Source organism: Protopterus annectens, chromosome 7.part0 (genome assembly GCF_019279795.1).
Source record: "Protopterus annectens isolate FY-2018-M chromosome 7.part0, PAN1.0, whole genome shotgun sequence".
NCBI classification, from domain to species: domain Eukaryota; kingdom Metazoa; phylum Chordata; order Ceratodontiformes; family Protopteridae; genus Protopterus; species Protopterus annectens.
In genome coordinates this window covers 86,571,958-86,594,792 of record NC_056739.1, presented here as the reverse complement: position 1 = coordinate 86,594,792, position 22,835 = coordinate 86,571,958, and the positions used below count along the sequence as shown (strand labels likewise).

The window sequence follows — 22,835 nt, the reverse complement described above, 5'->3', positions numbered from 1 at the left end:
AACAACACTTACCTGAAACCCCAGATAAATCCATAAACCGCACCATACGTAATGAACGTGACACCACAATAGCGGCGGATTCGACATTTCCAGATTCGACACTTCCGCATTTGGCATAGTGTAGTTTCAAGTAACTGCACTTTCCACTATTTGGTCTCGACATACTGAAATTCGAGATTTCAGTATGTCGAGATTGTCTAGTATATATATATATATATATATATATATATATATATATATATATATATATATATATATACATCTATATATATCTTTATATATATACTCCGAATCATGCATAATGTAGAAGAACAGGTATAGTGTTTTTCCTGTATTGCTTAAAGTAGTAACAAGAGTGGGATGTATGCAGCAGTTAGAGCTTTTTTATAGGACTCGAGGTACAGTGAGAATAAAGAAATATACCCTTTTCCCCACTGTAGTGCACTCTCAGAGTTAAGTTGTAAGGCCTTGCCCCCCTGCAAAAATGTGTTTGACATGTAAATTGTACTGATATTGAGTTTCAGAGAAGTGTAGTTCAGAGAAGTGCGTTTTCGCTAAAGTACAGTTTTGCTCATTTGTAGTCGTATATATGGGTCTATATCATATGAGCGAATCGCACAAATTGCGAACGCTCATAATATCGAATTTACTGAACCTCCACACACCCCGCTAAATATATATTCCAACTCCGAGATCTCACTAAATTGAGGAAAGGGCAAATATCCCATTCTTCATTGTACTGCGATCTCAGAAAAAGCACTTCGAGGTCCGGTACGTTCGATATTATGAGCGTTCGCAATTTGGCCACTAAATGCACCTTAGTAGATGCATATGATAAGCCATCTTGATGTAGCTCACTCAACTTTTTCAAGACTGGACAGATATTAACTTCTATATACCCTCTGTTTCCATTTAGGCACCACTTAGAAAACCTCATCCATTTGTAAACAAAAGATTTTCTAATAGTAGTTTTTCTGGCCTCCTATAATACCTGCTACAGATCCTCATGAAACATGTACCTAAATGGAGTAAAGACTGAATCATCCAGGCTGTCAATCGAAGTTTCTCTAAACTAGGATGCATTTATCACCCCTGAACCTGTATGAGCAGGTCCAGTGTGTGAGGAAGTCTGTGGTAATTGCCCTTGATCAATGCTATTACCACAAAGAACCAAGATTACCTAGGCCAACAGAGGGTTATCGCAATGATCTTTGGCATTTCTCTTTGACTTTTTAGAAGTACCTTATGAATCAGTGGAAAGGGTTGAGATCCATACAGGAACATTTCCACCGAAGGGATGAAGAATGCATCTGTCCTCCAAGCATGGCTGCAAGGATGTCTGGAAAAAGAATTTCCCAGCTGTTTGTTTTGAAAGGAGGCAAACAGATCTACTTGATATGTTTCTTACATCAGGACTAGATCCTGGAACACCAGTGACTTGATTTTCCACTTGTTTGGGTCTGCACAGGATCTGCTTAATCTGTCTGCCGCAATGTTCTGCTCTGATGGGATGTATGATGCCTGACGAGTCACAGAATACCAAGAAGCCTGCTCCCAAGATCTCAATGCCAACTGGCACAGAGGGTTACACTGCATGCTCCCTTGTTGGAGTACCACATCACCGTGGTGCTGTCCATAACCACCAAAAGGGGATACAGAGTCCAAAGGTGGTGAAGGACTTTCAAGGCATGAATCACTACCAACATCTTCTTGATATTGATGTGCCTCATTGCATCCTGGGGAGCCCAAGTGGCTTGTACTTGCCTCACTCATTGACACAGCTGTGCAGGCAAAGTTGGATTAATATGTCCAGACAGATTTTACTGGCACTGGAGAGGAGAAAGGAAGCTCAGCTGTTCTCACCACCACTGTAATTCTCATCTAATGAAGTGCAGAACCAGCAAATGGGATTTCAGGGAATGAAGGTGCTGGACCCAACAATTTTGGACATACCACACTGAATTTTTTTGATGTGAAGACAAGCCAGAGGTGTCATTAGAATCATGTACCCTGTCAATCCAAGAATTTTTAAGAATTCACTCACAGAGGTGACATTCTTCTTATTCGTGCAGATTTCCAGAAACACTGTCTGGCACAAGAGGACCTTGATTCCAGCAAAAAGGCCACTCCCTTTTTGGAGTGGATTAAGCACCCCAGAGAAATGAGTCTTTGTGAGGGTGTCAGACAACTTTTGAGGTTCAACTTGAACCCCAGATGCCAGAGTAAAGTCGAGCCCTTATCTAGCAGTTCCAAATGGTTGGGTGCAGAATCTGCAAAGCTAAGCAATTCATCAATGTACAGAAAGATGTGAATCTCCAGAGTCAGGTAGTGGGTCACTTGTAAACACTAGTAGTGCACTGCATAGCTCAAAGGAAAATACAGAACACTGATAATGTGACTCAGGCACTATAAATCTCAGATATCTCCTAAAGCAATGAGCAATGGGGATATGACAGGAATCCTTCAAGTCCAGGGTCACCATGAAGCACTTGACCAGCAACAAAGGAAACCGTGTCTGCAGGGTGAGCATCTAAAACTTGGAGACTTTGACAAATGCATTCAGAAAATAAAGGTCTAACACCAGCCTCCATGACTGCTCTTTTTTTTGGGGGAGCCGAAAAAAATTCTGGAGTAGAAACATCTCATTTTTTCCAAAGGAGGAGCCAGATGCATGACCCACTGAGGCCACCATTTACTGGGGAATAGAAAATAACAAAGTCTGATGTAGGGGAAGACTGGGACCCCACCCCACCTCTCACAAATGGAGGCTGATGTTATTTCCACTGCCATCTGTAACTCTTTCCAACAATGTTTAATATCCATTTTTTAGAAACTACTGACAATTAGACCATCTTGTTGAGAGCTAACTTGAGAGATGAAGCACACAGTGGGGGACTAGGACTTGATAAAGATAGGTGCCACACCTCTGTGTAGTCATAAGTTGATAGGGGGTATCCTTTTTAGGAAAGGACCTTCTTATTTCACTTGACGGTATTGTTGGTCTATCATTTCCTTTTATTGCCTCGGTTATTATTCGGCTGGGACTTCTTTCTGCTAAGCTGCCAAAAGTTATCTTATTTAAAGAAGGAGAACTTGGAAATACAGTGTTTAAATTTCTGATTAGCTACTGTACCAAACACACAACCAGACTCAAGAGGAGCATTCAAAATATAATTTTTAACTCATCAGAAAAATTCTGGGAGTGCAACAAAATATGCCTCCTTATCACCACTAACAATGCTGCATTTCTAGAAATAATATCTGACCCCTCCATGGTACTTTTTAAAGTGTGTTTGAAACCTGAGAAACATTGGAAACAATATCTACCATAAACCTTTTGCTCTGCAGACAGTGATGCAGTCAATTCATCTAAACTATACATGCATCTTTACACAAACTTCCAGATAAAACACTGGTAGTTAAACACTTTAAAAGTTACCATGCTGGAATGAGCTAGCTTCTTTCTCTGAAGTTGTAGCCACTTGCCTAGTTTATCTTGAGGGACTAGGTTAGAAGAAGATATGGTGTTATTAACAAAAGTTGCTGGTGACACAAAAGTGGGGTCCACAGACAAAGGGGTTTGGAGGCCAGGTAAGGCAGAAGATACCCTAAACTTTTTAAACACTTTTTTAGGCAAGGCCTCAATAACCAGTGGAAAAATACAATCCTTCTTGATGACATCTTCTAATGCATGGATCAATGGAGGAAAGGTCTCAATGTCCAGGACCTCATCCTCCAAGAGATCATAAATCCATTAATCTCAGTGCAGCTGATGACTGCTCCCAGTTGTATAAACCTCTAAAGCTATCAACATTTGGGAAAAAGAAAACATCTGCTTGGGTACTTGTACTTGTCCATTATCAGAAGAAACAGATTGATCAGACTTTGACAGGTCAGAGTCTTCAGACACAGGATCCCCTTCAAAAAGAGGATCCTTAACAGACTGACTGAAGGTGGAAGTGCTGGTATTACTCATAACTCAGATATGCACCACATAATCAACTACCCGAACAATGGATCCAGCCATATCCACCATCTCAGGTGGGAAACCAGTCAGGGACTGCAATCCCACCATCTAGTGGGTTTTCCATCACTTTTTAGCATACATTACACTAGTGGGAGAATCCCTGGGGGAAAACAGTATCAATACTGGCAACAGATTCTGCACCCCTGACTACACCTGCACCTAAACAGTTTGGTTCTCCCATACCTGATGCAGGCAATGGTACAGGATGTGTGTAACCTTCATGTCACACACAGTTGTGATACTACAACCACACCAGGGGACCCAGAGGTAACAGAAGGAGGGAGGTCTGACAGCCTGCCAAACGTTTCAGCTACTGTGGAGTGACAAGCCATAGGCAGAGGCAAATTTGTTGATTTATTCTTCCTTTTTGTAGGTGCAATGGGGAAAATGGTGGGTGGGGTGTCTCGTACCTGAATCCATCAAGATAGGGGCAAAAACTAGCCAGATAAATACAAAGTATGGCTGCAAGCACATTCAGTTCAGTAACAAATGGACAAATACTACAAAGTTCCCTCTATATAGCAAACTGAAGTTTATTTCTATAGGGGAAACTTTACTGAATACTGTACTGTGGAAAAAAGACAACAACTTCAGTAACCCAGCATATAGTACAATAAATAGAACATACAAACCTCCAATATAAATAAAGGCTACCTGTGGCCTAACATAAATAGAAAAAGCCTAAAACAGCCTTAGTCCAGGAATTAAGTATAATAAAGTAACATTCCTGTCAGAAATTACACAAACAATTGCACCAAAATCACGATTTAAATGAGAAATTTGTTTAAAAAGTTGTAAAATTACTCAAATACATCAAACAATTAATCCAAACCTTAGCCACGAAATTAAATGCAAATTTAAGAAAAATTACTGACAGAAATGTTTCAAACAAAATGGCTCCCAAATCACGATTCAGGCAACAAAGTTGTTTAAAGTGCTGTAAATGTGCTCAATGACCTCAAATAATCATGGCCCCAATGAAAAAATAGCAAAGTTTCCTGTCAAAATTTTCAAAAGAAACTTTCAATCAATGGAAATAACAGTCATGGATTCCTTGCGCATCTGGCAGCATAAGGCAATGAAAAGAATTGCACTAAAATGGCCTTAGTGCAGAAACTCAGTTTGTTTGTTTGTGTCTTTCGGCTTTTCCCTGTTAGGGGTCGCCACAGTGTAACTCCGGTCTGCTAATGATTGGCAGTAGATTTTTACGTACTGGCTTGCCGGGCCTAACGCACAACCTTCAATGAAGGAACGCCCATTCACGCATGTTGCCACACAGAAGACGCTCTAACTGAGAATCGAACGGGCAACGTCTAACTGTGAGGCGACAACGCTACCGCAGCACCACCACCGCAGTCTCAGTTAATTAATCAGAAATAGCCATAAAACACTTTAAAGGGTTAAGAACCCCACATAAATTTAGAAAGAGACTACAATAAACAGTATAAGTCTTATATTGTAAGAAAAAACACACTAAAATGTATATACACATTTTACACAAGAAAAAAATTAACAAATCAGCAGAAAAAAACTATTCCAACACTAACTAAAAAGGCAGAAGAAGGAAATAAAATTTGAAAGGAGTTTCTTACCTGAGGTCAGTTGTTGTGTCTTTCGGCTTTTCCCGGTTAGGGGTCGCCACAGCGGAACTCCAGTCCGCTAATGATTGGCAGTAGATTTTTACATGCCAAGTTGCCAGCCCTGACTCACAACCTTCAATGAAGGTACGCCCATTCATGCATGTCTCCACACAGAAGACGCTTTAGCTGAGAATCAAACAGGACAACGTCTTACTGTGAGGTGACAACGCTACCGCAGCACCACCACCGCAGTATACCTGAGGTCAGTAGTTGATATAACCCGTCAGAGAAACAATATCCAAAGAGCTCTTTTTTTGACTGAGGCTCAGGAAAACTGCAAGGGTCCTGTGTGAAGGGCTATCCTGGTCCTGCCAGGTGATTGGTCCTTCACAATCACAGATAGGCAATGGGATTGGGAGGACTCCTGAGAAATGACAGACTGCCAGAGGGAGAGTAGCAGGGCACTATTACCCATATGCCAGTAAGGCAGTGTGTTTGTTGAACATTAAATTGTAGGTTCTATTTTCAAACACATCTCAGTATGAATTAATGGTTTAAGATTATGATCAGAAGTCAGTAATGAAGCCTTTAGCTACGTTTTCTCAAGTTCAATCCTCTGAATACACTTATAATAATAATAATGCTACATTCTACTCTGGTACCTAGTTTAAATAAAATCAAGTGATTTTTTTATGTTACCAATACTGATGTTTTTCACAGTGCAGTGAAAAAAAAATGTGTAGAGGCATTTCAAGATAACTGTACTCTGAACAGCAGGTTGATTAGAGTTCTCCCCAGTGTGAAAAAGAAGACAAGTACAGGACTCAGTGGAAGGTGACAATTTGGACAAAATTCAGTTACTGTCTAGTCACTATACTACCTGGATATCAAACAAATATAAATCTGGAAAAATTAGGAGAAAATCAAATAGAAAAGGAGAAAAAAAAACTCTGGTGGGGCAGAGTTTTGAGCTGTTTGGCAAAAAGCAGATCAGATTTCAGCTGTAGAGCAGGAGACGGCTTCCAGTAATTTAAAGGAAGAATACATCAAATGGATTCAAATTGGCTTAAAATAAGTGAGAAACTGGAGGAATATATGAAGCCAATAGACAAAAGGCTGGAAAGAATAGAGGCTTTAAGCTGATAAAACTACATAAATCAAATGAAATGAAGGGGAAGACTGGTTGAATATGAGGATTCTCAATAGGAACTGTTTCAAAAAATTGAGTTTGAAGACAGAAAATGCAGAGAAAACCCAAGATTTTCTGTTATACCAGAGAGACTAGAAGGAAAAGACTGTATTAATTTTATGAAACTACTAATAAGCAGCTGGACAGGTACTCCATAGCAGAACTTGGTAATTTAAAGGGCACACTGTGTGATTGCTAAAACTTTGGCCACGAGAAGGCAGCAAAAACCTATAGTAGTAAAGATGCAATCATTTCAGAAGAAAGAGTTGATCCTGACAAAGGTGTGGCACTAGGAAAATAAAGTATTTATTAACAAATGAGGCACCATAGTGTTTGTGCAAAATAATTATATACTGTCCACCATTCAGAAGAGAAGAGAGTTTATCCCTGCAATCAGAGGATGTTGAGAGGCAGGTGTGAGATTCAAGTTACTACATCAAGCTGTTTTTAAAATATTTTTCTTGGGGGATCAAGGCATTTTTGGATACAGAACAGGCTGAGGAGGAAATACAGTGTACCTAGCAAAGGGCAAGCTAGCAAGATGAAGAGGGTTCTGATTTCCATTCCTCAAACAATAGCAAAGCCCATGGAGAGAACAGGTCGCAAAATCTTTTCCAGTGTTCCAAAGGACAATGGTTGAGTGACAGGAGAAACTGGTACCAAGTTTAAATTAAATTGTCAAGTGATTTTTTTTTTTAAGTTAAAAATATTGATGTTTTTTTCTGTGTAGTGAGAAAAAATGCATACAGGGATTCCAAGATGGGTGCACTCTGAACAGCACATTAATTAGAGCAACCAGACTTGGACCTGAACGACAGACTGGTGTTGGGTGGTCAAGATCATAAGATAGGAGGCCAGCAATAATGAGAAAGTTGGAAATAATTAGAAGAACTGTAAAGTGTTACTTTCATAAGATGCAGTCTGGACATGAGAACTGCACTTCTGCAAGAACTGGTTAAAAAGACTGGAAGTTTGTAAACTGTGTTAAACTGATGAAAGGACACTAAAGCATAATTCCCACTTTGTCATTCATTTAGAAGGATGATTAAGGGACTGAAGATATAACTAAGTAAAAAAAGCTCTTTTTCTTAGTAATATGTGTACAATACATTTCTTGAAGTAAATTGCACGTCACATTCTAAAGCAGTTCTGTACAGTACATAGAGGTAATTTAAACGTAAGGTGGGGAGTCTTTTCAGAGACTGCTGTTTACTCTAGGTGATGTAAAAGAAAGAAAGTACTTTTTCTTTACTGTAATGTATCTGGGCTTTGTAGTGTAACAAGATAAAGGCGGGATATAAGCAGCATAGTGTTGGGATTTTGAGCTGATGGGGGATGTGGCAATGTACTGGTCATGTGTGTTTTAAATTACAGTGGTTTTCCCATGTTATGCAGGTGGAGGTATAGATTAATGCTCTTGTTTTGTGTTTAATGCTCTTGTTTTGTGTTGTAGACAATAAGGAAAAAGTTTTCTTTCATTTTCTGACAAACAACTCAAATACGAAATGGGACGGCGCAGTGGTGCAGCGGTAGCATTGTCGCCTCACAGCAAGAGGTTCTCTGTTTCGATTCTCAGCTGGAGTGCCTTCTGTGTGGAGTCTGCATGTTCTCCCTGCATTCATGTGGGTTTCCTCCGGGTGCTCTGGTTTCTTCCTACATTTCAAAAGACATGTGTCTGCAGCGTTTCTCCCCAGGCCAGTGCTGAAAACTGGCTTCATTCCAAGCAAATGTTAAATAAATATATAACAAATAAATAAATAAAATGTAAATGCATTTGAAGAACTATTAGCTGTTTTTCTTTCCACTAGAAAAAACCCTGCATCTAGAGACAGTCTGTCAACATGTGTAGGCTATTAATCAGGAAATGACTGAATAGTGACCTCTGAGGCATTTGTATGAGAAACACTATAGTACTGAACTGGCAAGCAGTTCAGTGAAAATAAATGCAGTCTGACATAGTGAAGGGAATACTTTTTCAAGCAGATGCATTCCTAGCAGCATTTTGCAAATTAAAATAGTAAACGCTCTACTTTATTCATTTAAGAATAGCCACTGCATTTTTCCCTAAGACTAAAAATTAGTTAACTGAAAGCATGAAAGTTGTTTTTCACATTTGGGAGGGAAACAGAGATGGGACAAGAATGGATGATGTCAGCACAAGAGGGAATATAGGCTCTAACATGCACTTCCAGCATGATTAAACCTAACTTTAGACTAGGTAAAGCCTGTGGGTATAGCTGTATATTTGGGGCAAATGCCTCAATATGCTTTTTTAACTGTATATAACTCTGTGTGTTTACTGCAAATTAAAAAGGTTTGGGGTTAAAATGGAAAATGTACATAGTTTTTTTTTTGTTTTCTTAAGTGTTTTTACTGAAGCACAACATATGGAAGAATGTGACAATGTGTAATAGCTTCTTATCAAAATGACTGCGTTACTAGCTATATCATAGAATGTAAACAACGTTGTAGATATGGACAAGAAGGAAAGTGAACTGAATTATATAAATAAGTGTGGGATGCAGGAATTTCCAAGTTGGCTGCACAATGAGCAACAGGTTGGCTAAAGCTCTATCAGTGTAAAAACAGAAACTGTGGAAAATGGGCAGCAAAATACATTAATTTGGGCAAGACTAAGTTACTGGTTAGTCACTACGGTATCTGGATGTCAACAAAGAAGAAATTTGGAGAAATCAAATGAAAATCAACTAGAAATGGAGAAGAAAACAATGATGAGGAAGAGCCTTGCAGCTGTTCAAACAGCAGTTCAATTTCAGCCTTAGTACAGGAGATGGCTTCCAGTAATTCAGATGAAAAATAAATCAAGTGTATTCAGAAGTGTTTAAAATAAGTGAGATGCTGGAGAAACACATGCAGTCAAATGACAGGAGGCTGGAAGGATAAAACTGTAAAATCTGAGGTGGAAATAAAGGAATGACTGCCTGAGTATGCGGCTTCTCAAGAAAAAACAGTTTAAAAAAATAGAAGAACTAAAAAGCAGAGCACACAGACAACACCTGAGATGTTCTGCTGCACTAGAGAAAATGGAAGGAACAGACTGCATTAATTTTTGACCGCAAATGCAATACTGTCCATTAAAGAGAGACCAAATCGACCAACCACACCCTCTAACATTTTGCACCTTGGGCTGTTGCCCCCTTTGCCCTGCCCTAGCAATGCCTCTAGCTATAACATCCAGCTCCAGGAACGTAATTGATCCTTTGTACTTGGCATTCATCTGGCTGATCATCGAGTATAACGTACCTTACTATAATGCTTCCTTACTAAAAACATCAAGGGCCTAAATCCTAAAATGGAAGGAACAGACTGCATTAATTTTTGACCGCAAATGCAATACTGTCCATTAAAGAGAGACCAGATCGACCAACCACACCCTCTAACATTTTGCACCTTGGGCTGTTGCCCCCTTTGCCCTGCCCTAGCAATGCCTCTAGCTATAACATCCAGCTCCAGGAACGTAATTGATCCTTTGTACTTGGCATTCATCTGGCTGATCATCGAGTATAACGTACCTTACTATAATGCTTCCTTACTAAAAACATCAAGGGCCTAAATCCTAAAATGGAAGGAACAGACTGCATTAATTTTTGACCGCAAATGCAATACTGTCCATTAAAGAGAGACCAGATCGACCAACCACACCCTCTAACATTTTGCACCTTGAGCTGTTGCCCCCTTTGCCCTGCCCTAGCAATGCCTCTAGCTATAACATCCAGCTCCAGGAACGTAATTGATCCTTTGTACTTGGCATTCATCTGGCTGATCATCGAGTATAACGTACCTTACTATAATGCTTCCTTACTAAAAACATCAAGGGCCTAAATCAAAAACTACACAAACTTACTCAGTATAGGCTACTAAGAGACGAATTCTGCATCACATACAGAACCTTAATCGACCCTGTTCCATCAGACCTATTACACACAGAAATGCAATGGTATCAGAAACACCCACTCAAGGGACCTCAATCTGTCTTGCAAAACTAACAGAACATACAAGAGGGATAGGTTAATTCAAGCATGAAAGGGGAAACTGGCTGGGATTAAAATAGCCAGGAAGGGTAGCTAGCCTAGTACTTGCCTATGAATGTACAGATTGGTACGTATCACATAAAATACTATGTTTACAGAACCAGCTTACCATCCAGTTGAAGCAGAGTACTTCTCTTACTCTATTCATTGGACAAATGAACACAAAGTCATCCCTGGTTTAGCACCAATGGCTCTCATGTATAAGGGAAACATGTAAGTACCCAACATATACATGTGTTGCCCATCTTTGGAGATTCAAACTTGTGCAGCCTGACTATGGAGACTCATATTGCAAAATATATGGATTAATAATTAATAGTCTAGTTAAGTACCTATGAATTTATGATTAAATTGGAGATACCAGAGTGTTTGTGAAAAAAATGTTATTCATTATATTCCTGGGTGAAGAGGAGCACGTTTATCCCTACAATCAGAGGATGTCAACGGGCATGTGTGAGATTTAATTTGCTATAGCCAGTTGTATCCATAGCATTTTTTCCTAAAGGAGCAAATAAATTATTGGATGCAGAACAGGCAAAAAAGCAAGACATGAAGTTGAAGTGGATTCTGCCTGTAAAATCTTTTACAGTGTTCCAAAGGAAAATGACTGAGAGAGAGAGAGAGAGAGAGAGAGACAAAAACACTCACTGGAGCTGACAAAAAAAATCAGAACAACTATGGACTTGGACCAGAGACCAGTGCTGGGAGATCAAGATGATGATGATGATATTGTAGACCAGTATGGTTGTGAAAGTAGGAAATAAACAGATAAACTGTAAAGTGGCATTTCCAGAAAATGCAGTTTGGACAGGAAAACTGTGCTTCTGCAAAAAGTAGAAGAAGAAAAAGACTGGAAGTTTGTTAATTATTTTATTTTAAATTGGTGGGAGGCGTGCAAGATCAATTCCCCACTTTGTCATTAATGCTTAGAATGATAATGAAGGAAGTAGAGTTGTAGGAAGTAGAGATGTGACTACGTATTTTTTCTAAGTAATATGTCTATAATAAATTTCTTGAAGTTACCTGCATGTTACACTGCAAAATAGTTAAGTACAGTATGCAGAGGTACTTTGAATGTGAGTGGTGTGTTTGTGTCTATGTGGGTGGGGGGGGGGGGGGGCAGTCTTATCAGTAACTGTTGTTAATGCCAGTGATGTTAAAGTAGGAATGTATTTTTCAGCTGCTAAGTATTTGGAGTTTATACTGTCAGAAGATAAAGACTAGATATAAGGGGAGGAGGTTGAAGTGAACTGATCACATGTCTGTGTACTAAATTATGATGGCTCCCTAGATGCTATGCATACAGGTGGAATTGTGTACTAAAATCATGTAAAATTATAGTTCTGCAATTTTTGACATATGTCATGTTAAGCAATTGCAAAAACAATAGCTGGTCTCTTTTTTATCTGCCAGCAAATATCTGCAAATGCAGCCACAGGAAATGACTGAATCATGAAACTGTGAGGCATCTGCATGGAGAAACACTAAGATTAGTACTTAAAGGAGAAGTGCATCTCAGTTAAAATAAAATCTGTTACACTGAATAAAATACAAGCAGATAAATTCCTAGTATAAACAACCACTTCAATATAAATCATAATGATGCAAAGTCTCTCAATTTGATGGTGGCCAGGGCACGTTTCCTTGAGGCTAAAAATTAGTTACTTAAGAATATGCAAGTTGCTTTTTTCACATTTGGGAGGGAAGTTGCGATGGGACAAGAAAATATATGGGTATAGGATGGAAATCAGTCTCTAAAGTGTACTTTCAGTTTATTAAACCTAACTTCAGAATGGGTGAAGCTTGTGGGTGTAGCTGTCTCTCTAGAGCATCTGCCATATACGGAGAGGTAGCTTTCCTTTTAAGAAAATGCATACAGTTGTGTGTATACTTGCTGTGAGTTAAAAGGGGTTGGGGTTAAAATGAACATGTGTATAGTTTATTGTTAGTTTACTGTTTTCTGGATATTTCTATTAAAAAGAAGTGTCTAGGAAATGTGACATGGGCAATCAACAGGAAAAAGAAGCTGTAATTCCATTTAAGATCAGCCTGCCAAACAATGTATGCATGTAAGTTGAAAACAAATTGAAAAAAACGGTCATGCAGAATATGTGAAAGTAATAACATCTTATCAGAACTACTAAATTATCAGTCATATCATGGAATTTGGACAGCACTATAGGTATGGACAAAAAGCAAACAGTACAGACTTATAGGGAATAAACAGCAAAGTTACAAGAGACACACTTTGAGTGTGTGAATTTGGCAAAGAAAAGATTTCAAAATTATTATTCAGCAAAGTATCAGAGACAAAGGAAAAGGGAGAATAATACTGATTGCAAGACGGACTCCAAGAGTGATAGTGAAGGAGATAAAGACAATGTTCAATTTGTAGTAATAGGGGGTTAATGAGAAGGAAGGAGGATTGCAGTAATATGTATTTATATTCTACCCAAAACTATTAGTAAGGAATGTAAGAGAATTATGAGAGAGATTATCTGCTTCCAGCAGGGAATACATAAGGGGGGGGGGTTCTAGAACCTGCTCTACAATACTTAAGATGCATCAGTGGGGCCCAGAAGGGAAAATATAACAAAAGAGGGTGTATTTCTGAAGGAATACATGAGAATATTTAGAATGGATTGGGAGCTCCTCCTCCAGTGCTACCTTAGTAATGGCTGCTCACCTTAACCCTAATAATGCCTCTTCCCCAACCCTAACCCTACACCTTACTTTAATAAAAATCTTCCCGTGACACTATCAATACACAAGACACACTCGCACACACAAACACTTACACTTACTCTATACTGTTACTTAACCCCAACCCTAATCCTAAAAGAGACACACTCAGACACAAACATATAACACCTATCCATTATCTATCTCCGATCCTAGCCCTAACTCACAAACACATGTACAAACACTCTCACCTCCTCCCATCCCACTCACCAGTCTTGACAAAATATGTCAACATTTCCACCGCTTAGCTATCCCTGCCATTGACATTAACTACCACCCCTGAGTTTACTGACAAAATGCAGGAGAACTGATTTAACATACTACATAAGTGAATTGCTTCATCCCTAGTCAGATGAATTAAAAATTTGTACTCTGTTTTTGTTATACCTGAAGCACGGTTATAAAGACAGGACTTTCACCATTCCAAATTTCCATAAAATTATCTTGTAGTAGCAAGGATGCCACTGTAGTGAGTGGCAAGATGGAGACCATGATGAATAATTCAGCAGCTACAGTCAGAGGGAAATGGTGGAAAATACAAAACATCAAGTTTTCTCAAGAGTATTCAAAAGAAGGGTGGCAGTTTCACTTGAAATGTTCCTTTTTTCAGCTCCTTCATTGCACTTTAGCTTTGAGACATTCATGTTTGGCTTCTATAACTGGACACACCAGCTGAAAAGATTTCCTTATTAGCTTAAATTTGCTATTACATATTAGCAGATTTTATGAACAGCTGTATAATGAGGGACCTCCTCAAGCTGAGTATACTGCATCTTTTTTAAGCCACAGCCAGTGTCTTCAGCTCTCTGAAACCAAACAAAATGTGACTAGACAGATCTTTTAACTTGAGGCAAACACCAAGCCTAAAGGAGGGGAGCCTCTGGGCTACAGAGGTTGCCCAGTGACCTGTATAATGCCAGCAAAACACTAACTGGTTTAACCTTATTGGCCTTATTTAACAATATGTGTTGAATACAAGTGCTCCAATTACCCCTGAGAGTAGCTATTGTGATCTCTTTCCCAAAACAATGAAGACATTCTGTTTTTGTTAACTATGGACCTATCTTACTTCTACCCATAAAAAATAAAAGTTATGTACTCACCATACCTACGCATCTGTGCTGTCCATTATCATTCTTCCTCAACGTATGGGTCTCAGACCTGACCTCATATCTGGTTCAACTGCATTTACTTAGACTCTTGAATCCAACTCTCAAGCTCCTCTTTTTACCCATAGTGCCTCAGAGACCTGTAATACCTCAGATTGAGTCTGTTGCACCATATACATAAGGACAAACTATCGCCCAAATAAAAAAAAAGATAAAGGAAAGATAGGGCCTCTAACAGGAACAGTGGTTCCAATATTACTATCAGATCACTCCCAGATGAAAGGTCAGGGGGAAGGAGGGGGGAGTTGAGGAAGAATGAAAATGGACAACACAGATGCATAGTTATGGTGAGTACATAACTTTTATATCTGATATTGTCATTTCATTCATTCCTCAACATATGGGACAAAGTCGGCTCTCATGGACGGATATTCCGGAGTACCACAGAACCAAAGGCAGCTCTGCCTCTGGAGATCAAATCTAACTTGTAATGAACAGTAAAGGTATGGGCATTGGACCAAGTGGCTGCAGCACAAATATCGTCAAGCTCTGGACCAGAAAGCAGATAAAGTAGCCATGGATATAGTGGAGTGAGCCTTTGGAGGTCTAGGCAAAGACAGACCTCATTGACTGTAGACAAAGGATATGCAATCTGTTAACAACTTTGCTAAGGTAACTTTTGGAAACGGGTTTTCCCAACCTACTAGGGGCAAAGGAGATGAACCGCTGATCAGTTTTTCTAAAAACCTCAGTTCTATGGCGATAAAATGGAGCTGTCTGTGCATATCTAAGAAATAAAACATGTACTCACCTTTGTTAGAAAAATTAGGAAAGAAAACAGGTAAGCTGATGATTTGATTGATATTCACCTCTGAGGCTACTCTGGGCAGAATGGATGGATTTGTATGTACAGTGACTGAGAGTGCTTGGGGTTTAGAAACTTGCCTCACTGAAGTAATGGCCACTAGAAAAAAAAGTTTTCCTGGAAATAAACTTGAGAGCACCCTTGGCCGAAGGCTCCAAAGGAGTCTGAGTCAAGCCTTGCAGTAAAGGCATAAGATCCCAGGGTGGAGTAGGGTCTTTAACTGGAGGTTTAAGCAGAAAAGTACCTTTAAGGAATGCTTTACACAGTTTAGAAGAAACTAAGTGGAAAGTATTACTGCCAGTATGATAATTCAAAATGTCTGCTAGCTGAACTTTGATAGTGGAAAAACTAGCCCCTTCTTGAAAAACTGAAGAAAGAAAATCTAGGACAGCAGGAATAGGTGCACTAAAAGGATCCAAGTCTCTCTGGTAGGCCCAATAAGAAAATATTTTCCATTTACTCTTGTAATTTTTTCTAGTAGAGTCTTTTTTGGGATGAAAGCAGTATCTGGCAGACCAGGGAAGAAAGCCTGGGCAGTCTGGCCACTAATGGAATTGGAGAAACCATGCAGTCAACTTGAGGCCTGTGATGTCCGGATGTGTCATCACTGAGATATAAGAAATTAGATCTGGACTGTGGTCCAGAATCCAGGGAGGATGTAGAAGATGAGATCACAAGAAAAGAAAATACACTTGACTAGGCCAAAAAGGAGCAATGAGGATAACCTTGCTCTTCAACTGATGTTCCTTCTGAAAAAAATTTGGGGATTAGAGGCGGGGTGGATAAGCATAAAGGAGAACAGAGGAACAAAAGTGGACTACAGCATCTCTCAGTGACTCCCCCTAGGAGAGATCAGGGCAAACAACCTGCTGCTCTTGTTGAGGGGAGAGGTGAACAGATAGCAGTAAGATTGACCCCACAGACCGAATATCGTCTCTGCCACTGATTGATTGACAGACCACTCATGAGGAATCAGAATTAACCTGATGAGTTTGTCTGCTAGCATGTTTAATTTCCCCAGTATAAGCAATGCCATAAGAAAGCAGTTGTAGGAGATCACCCACTGCTACACTCTCACTGCCTCTCAACAAAGGAGATAGGATAGTGTTCCCCCCTGTTTGTTGATATACCAGACTACCAACATATTGTCTGTTTGGATAGCAATTGTCCCCATAGGAAGAGAGTCCTAAAAGGCCTCCAATGTTAGGAGGACCAACCTTATGTCCGGGACACTGATATGCAGATTGGTCTCTTCTGTGGACCATATACCTTGGACAATCCATCCCAGAAAATTCCCCCCACCCCAACTGAGAGGTGTCCATGGCTACCAGGGGTGGAAACATGAATTGACATCCCTGAACAATTTTGTTGGATTGTACCCACCATCACAGGGAATCCTCGCAGCCTAGAGAAAGCTTCATTGGATAGGATAGAGGCTGTAAAAAATCTGACCATTGGACAGCTACAGTCCATTAAAGTACAAGCATGTGGAATTGAGACATCAGGATGAAGGCAACAGCCACCCACCACTGACCCTAAAGCATGAAGAACTAGTTTTGCTTGGAGCCTAGAGTCTAAGTAAATGCAGCCAAGATGGAGCCAAGACCCATACATTGAGGAATGAATGAAAATGACAGCAAGAGATCAAAGCAGTTCATGAAGACAACGGCAAACAAGCTGCAAAATTTGGAAATGCTTCTTCCCAAAATGGAGATGCCCAGCACTGTAGCTCTGCTATGGCTATTTTTCAATCTTTAGTGTTCAACAGTTGTGTAAGAATTCTGAGTCTTCGAAAGCTGGCTTATTGCTGGACTTCAACAAAGTCTTTGACTTCTTAGAATGGAAATGTGTTTAGCAGTCATTACAATGCTTTGGCATCAGAGATACATTTTTCACATGGTGTAAGATCATTTATAAATTGCCACTTGCTCAAGCTGTTACCAACAAAGAGCTCCTCATTAGCAGTCTTCAAGAAAAGTCTTAATGATAGGATGGGAAATAGGAAATTCACCCCAGGGATCACTTCTGTGGTACTGCTCGACAGGGGAACAGGAAAATAATTTTCTTGGGTGGCGAAAACCAGGGTACCTTTTTGGCTAAGCTTATATAGGCCCTAGGGCTAATAGTCTAGTACCTACCTATGGACCTATGAACAAGTATGGTTCACAGGTTTTTTCTTTGTCTAGGAGACATGATAAGGATGTCCACTATTCTCTTTTCTTTTTGTGCTGGACATGGAGATGTTAAACTTACTTATATGTCAAAGGCATGCAAAATGGGAATTCAGCTGTCATGCCATTATACAGTTGACAATGTATTGTGGCTGGATGATCCTTAATTACTTCCAGAGGCCCTGGATATTTACCCAAAAGGTGAAGGTATCAGGACTAACTAAAATAAAGGCAAAAAATATATTATTTCCCCTGAAATAGGCATGCAACTCCCTAAAAGGTTTTTTTTTTTGGGGAGAGAGGATTGGGTTAGAATGAAAAGAAAATGTACCTGAGAACCACATTATATAAAAATGACAAAATCATCTAACTTGGACATATTGATCTCTAAAGTTAGGTACATCTTTAAGAGATGGAGAGGGGTCAAACTCTTCTTCTTGGAGAAAATTTTGGTCATGTAAATCATCTTATACATTTTTACACTTGGCCAGACACACACCCACTTTTGCATGGCACACTTTGACCCAAGTCCTGCAAAAATTTGTATTGGACATTTTGTGAGAATTCCATATTCCTACAGATTCACAACAAAAGGTGCTGCTACTGATAGTTCAAGGAGGTTTGGGGCACTTTGAGTTCACCACTAACTCTGCAAGGGTGGTGAGTGCAAATCTTAATTAGTAACTACAGGCTAGAATGCACCCCTAACTTTAATGGGTTTTCATTGAGTTCTAACTTACATCTGGTATCCTTCCTCAAAACAATAGGTGCTCCAGTGAGGCTGACTTTTGAACCCAGGAGGACTGGTAATACAAACTGGAAGGATGGCATGTGAATAACCACCACTGAATACAGGCTTTGTTAGCCTGGATAGGATTTGTCACAACACTGCCTAGTGCAATGACAATAAGCCCTTTTGTTAGAATACTGGTCGATGGTGGCGTTCTCCGTTGGTGTGATGTACCGCAACTGACTCACAGGGAAGTAATCTCAACAAGTTCTCTCAAGAGTTGTGTGTGGCAATTGGCTATGATGTAAGTTTTTCAAGATTAGCCAAGATTTTAAGGACAGAGAATTACCTGCTGTGAACACACAGGATGACTTTTTTTCCCTTAGTGTAGGATTCATGTCAATGAAGTATAACCTCATGTCTAAAGAGTTCCCAACTATGTCTAAGCACCTGAAAAGCAAATGGGAAGGATGGGTTTATTCCACCTTCACTGACTCTAAATGAGAAGGGGTCTTAAATCTCTGGGTCAGACAAAATTTAATAAGCTACATATCTTGCAACATTCACTAGAAAAGTTTAGAATATGAGGCCAAAGCAGTGGGTTATGCCATAGATGCCAGCAGGCAAATACTGATTATTCCCTCATGATATGGAATTATGTTAAATGTAGCGAGAGCTTGTGTACGACCTGAACTACAACTGCCCATGCTGCCCAAAATATTATCCCCCATTAACTGAGGTACAATTCTGCCTTCTGGACTTGTCAAAGAGTGCTTCTGTTTCTTGGAGAACTACATGGTGATTGAAGTTGGCATCTTCACTGATTTGCTATGATCTTGTTTAGACACCGGAAGACTTTTCCTGATAAGAGATAGGTTTTCAGTCACGTTGGTATATAAATGTTTTTTATGTTACAAGCCCTTTCTTATTTACCTGTTATGATATGCCATCTAGCTTGTACTTCAGATCTCAGGTGTGCCATTCGAATAAGGATACAAGAAGAAGACAACTAATAACCCTCCACACTGTGTCCACCATGAAGAGAAGGGAAGATGGGTGAGTAAGCTGATGAGGATGGACCCATTGAAATTCAGTCCATACTTAAATCTGCTGAGTAAGAAGTATTCTTTACAGTGATAATGGTCTTTCCATAAATACTGCACTATAATATACACAAACTCCAAATTATATATTTTGCTAAGCTTCCACAAACTAATTCTCAAATCTTGAAAACTGTACAACCTAGTCCTATATTGTTAGAACATTTTTGTTAACCAGGTATAAGCTTTCACATGAAAGGAAGAAATTCCTCTATGGGTACATGTTTATTAAGATATTTACAGAAATAAGAAAACATATGCTTACTTGTATAATTAGCAATATAAATAACACTGAATATCTTTCAAGATGCGCAACTTACAGAGCAAATATCAACAATAGTTTTCTTCAACAAAATCTAAGGTTTCACCTGATGTCATGCAACAGCTATTTTTGAAGTATTAAGTGCATATGAGAATACTGCTTATTTTCATAATTACTAACAACTAGTGATACCTCAGACACAGTGTGATATAAATGGACATTGACAATTAATTTTCCTGTCTCCCACCATGGCATATCACACCATTCCCCTCAACAACATGTAGGGCTCTCAGTTATGAAGATATGAGCACAAATATGACAATACGAATAATAAGTGACAAACAGTGATTCATTTCTAAAGTGCAGTACATCCTAGATTAACAATCGTAGTGATATTTTGTTAAAAATGCCTTGCACTTTCTAATACTGCCTATCACTAGCTGGTATGTTGCTTTGTTAAAGAAGCCAGACCCAAAAAAGGTCTGGACATCATAAGGAGATACAGGTATGAACCGGAAATGCAAAAAAAAAAAAGCATTTTAGACTTGAATGAGCTCAGAATTTAAATGTTATAACGCACACACACACACACACACACACACACACACATATATATATATATATATATATATATATATATATATATATATATATATATAAAACTCTGTATGCTAATTTGCAGCACACTAATTACACTCCTACATCAGGAAAAAATAACACTGCAATATCTTGAAAAAAATATCTAATGATATTCCAGACCAATGTGTCAAGCTGTCACCTGGACTGTCATAGTAAACAACAAAATAAAACACGCACACATGTGCACACCCACACACACTAGCTTAAGGAATACATTATGCATCATGGGTCCTTCAGGTCACATGATAAACTGTGGTCCCATCTGCTTGAGTTGGTAGTAGCTCAGGTGGATGCAAAATATCCCACAGCACATATCAAAAAGAGTACTGGAAGTTCCCAGATGACCAGGCCAAACTTCCCCTAGTCTCTCCTGATAAGAGTGAGACCAGTCCAGTCAAAGGATAAATAGACAGACAGATGTGTAGATACATAAGTTATGTGCACACAAAAATGAAAAAAAATACACTTCATCACGGTTATGGTTCCAGCCTGTTCACATCCCCCTTATGTAGAGTTGCAAGTCAGTATAACTCTACAGAAGCTATAAATACAGTGTAGAAATATATTCATAAATAAAGGTCAAAGAAAGAATAGATTTCCTACTGGCACAGTTGAATATGATACATTCAGATGCTATGGTGAATAATTCAAGAATGTCTCCACTAAGTCCTTATTTGTACAATCTTTCAAACAAGGGATGTATGACAATAACAGGACACAACCTAAAGATACACAGTGGCTTTGGGAGGCACAATAATTCTTTCTCAGATGAGATGACAAATGATTGGAAAAGCCTTTAGAAGATGGTGCATAAGGGTTAAAACAATAAAGAAATTCAAGCATGTACTGGATAAATGTAAAATCAAGTTCTGAGAAAGGAGTGGAAAACAAGGAATCTGTTATATGTTGTATAATTAGAAGTTATGTACCTACCATAACGTTCCATGTTAGTTATCTTCTCTTGCCTTCTTTCTTGCTGGATGGGTTCGGAGCCGATCCTCGGCTCCGACTCGGCACTTGCTTTAGCTTGAGAACTCCTTTTACCAGCTCGAGGCAACCCTATATCCCATGATGCAAGGCAGAACTACCTCAGATCTCGTTTGGTAGCTAACCTACCCTGCTAAGGACTAACCTAACATAATTAGGAAAACCAAGTTCATAATAAGAGTCCTCATATGAAGGCTCAGGAGGAAACAACCTGATAGGAACTCTTCAAGATCTGTCCAGGCCAGGGGGAAGGAGGGAGGGACGCAAGAAAGAAGGCGAGAGAAGACAACTAACATGGAACGTTATGGTAGGTACATAACATCTAAATGTTAAGTTGTCAATCTTGCCTTCATTCTTGCTGGATGGGACCGCGTCCCTAGCACCTGTATCCCGGGTGGCTCAATGGAACAGACTCTTGAGAACTGTGGAACCAAAACTGGCCCTGTCTCTGGAGGCCAAGTCTAACTTGTAATGAGAGACAAAGGTATGAGGCGTGGCCCAAGTAGCTGCTGCACAAATGGTATCAATGGGTAGTCTATCCTGAAAGGCTGCAGAAGTGGATAGACTCCTGGTTGAGTGTGCTTTCGGTTTAGAAGGTAGCTGCTTGCCTCTGAGAGAGTACACATAGGAAATGGTGGAAGTCAACCATCTGGATAAGGTCACTTTAGAAACTGGAAGACCTATCCTGTTTTCTGCATAGGAGACAAATAATTGGTCCGATTTCCTGAATTGTTTAGTTCTATGCAAATAGTACCTGAGCTGACGATGGACATCCAAAAAATGAAGCTTTTGTTCAGCTCTGTCAGAATAGTTTGGGAAAAAGACTGGTAGATCTATGGATTGGTTAATATTGGTTTGAGACACAACTTTGGGGAGAAAGGACGGGTTCGTTCTTAAGGATACCCTGTCCTTATGAAAAAAAAGGGGAACGAATGCAAAGAGCTTGAATCTCGGAAACCCTTCTTGCTGAAGTGACAGCCAGTAAGAATATAGTTTTCCAGGTCAATAACTTCAAAGAACATGAAGCAGACAGTTCGAAGGGAGGTAGCATCAAGGATGCCAACATTAAATTTAGATCCCATTGCGGAGGAGGATGCTTTATCGGCGGCTTTAGGAGAAAAACTCCTCTCAGAAAGGCCTTGCATAATCTATGAGACATAATGTTATTATCATGCAAGCCAACATGATACTTGGAAATAGCAGCCAGTTGAACTTTAACTGTAGATGAAGAAGATCCTGAATGAAAAACTTCAGCCAGGAAATCAAAAACAGAATGCACAGGAGCAGTAAAGGGATCAATATTCCTGGAATTTGCCCAAATAGAAAAACGTCGCCACTTGCTAGCATAAACAGTTCTAGTGGACGACTTTAAAGAAGACACT

General features: G+C 39.4%; 1 protein-coding gene across 6 annotated transcripts in view; it reads right to left on the bottom strand.

The window, feature by feature from the left end:
- PPP1R12B (protein phosphatase 1 regulatory subunit 12B) overlaps positions 1–22,835 on the bottom strand; it is a 1,629,528-nt gene that overhangs the window by 973,549 nt on the left and 633,144 nt on the right. The gene's annotated exons all lie outside the window — the stretch shown is intronic.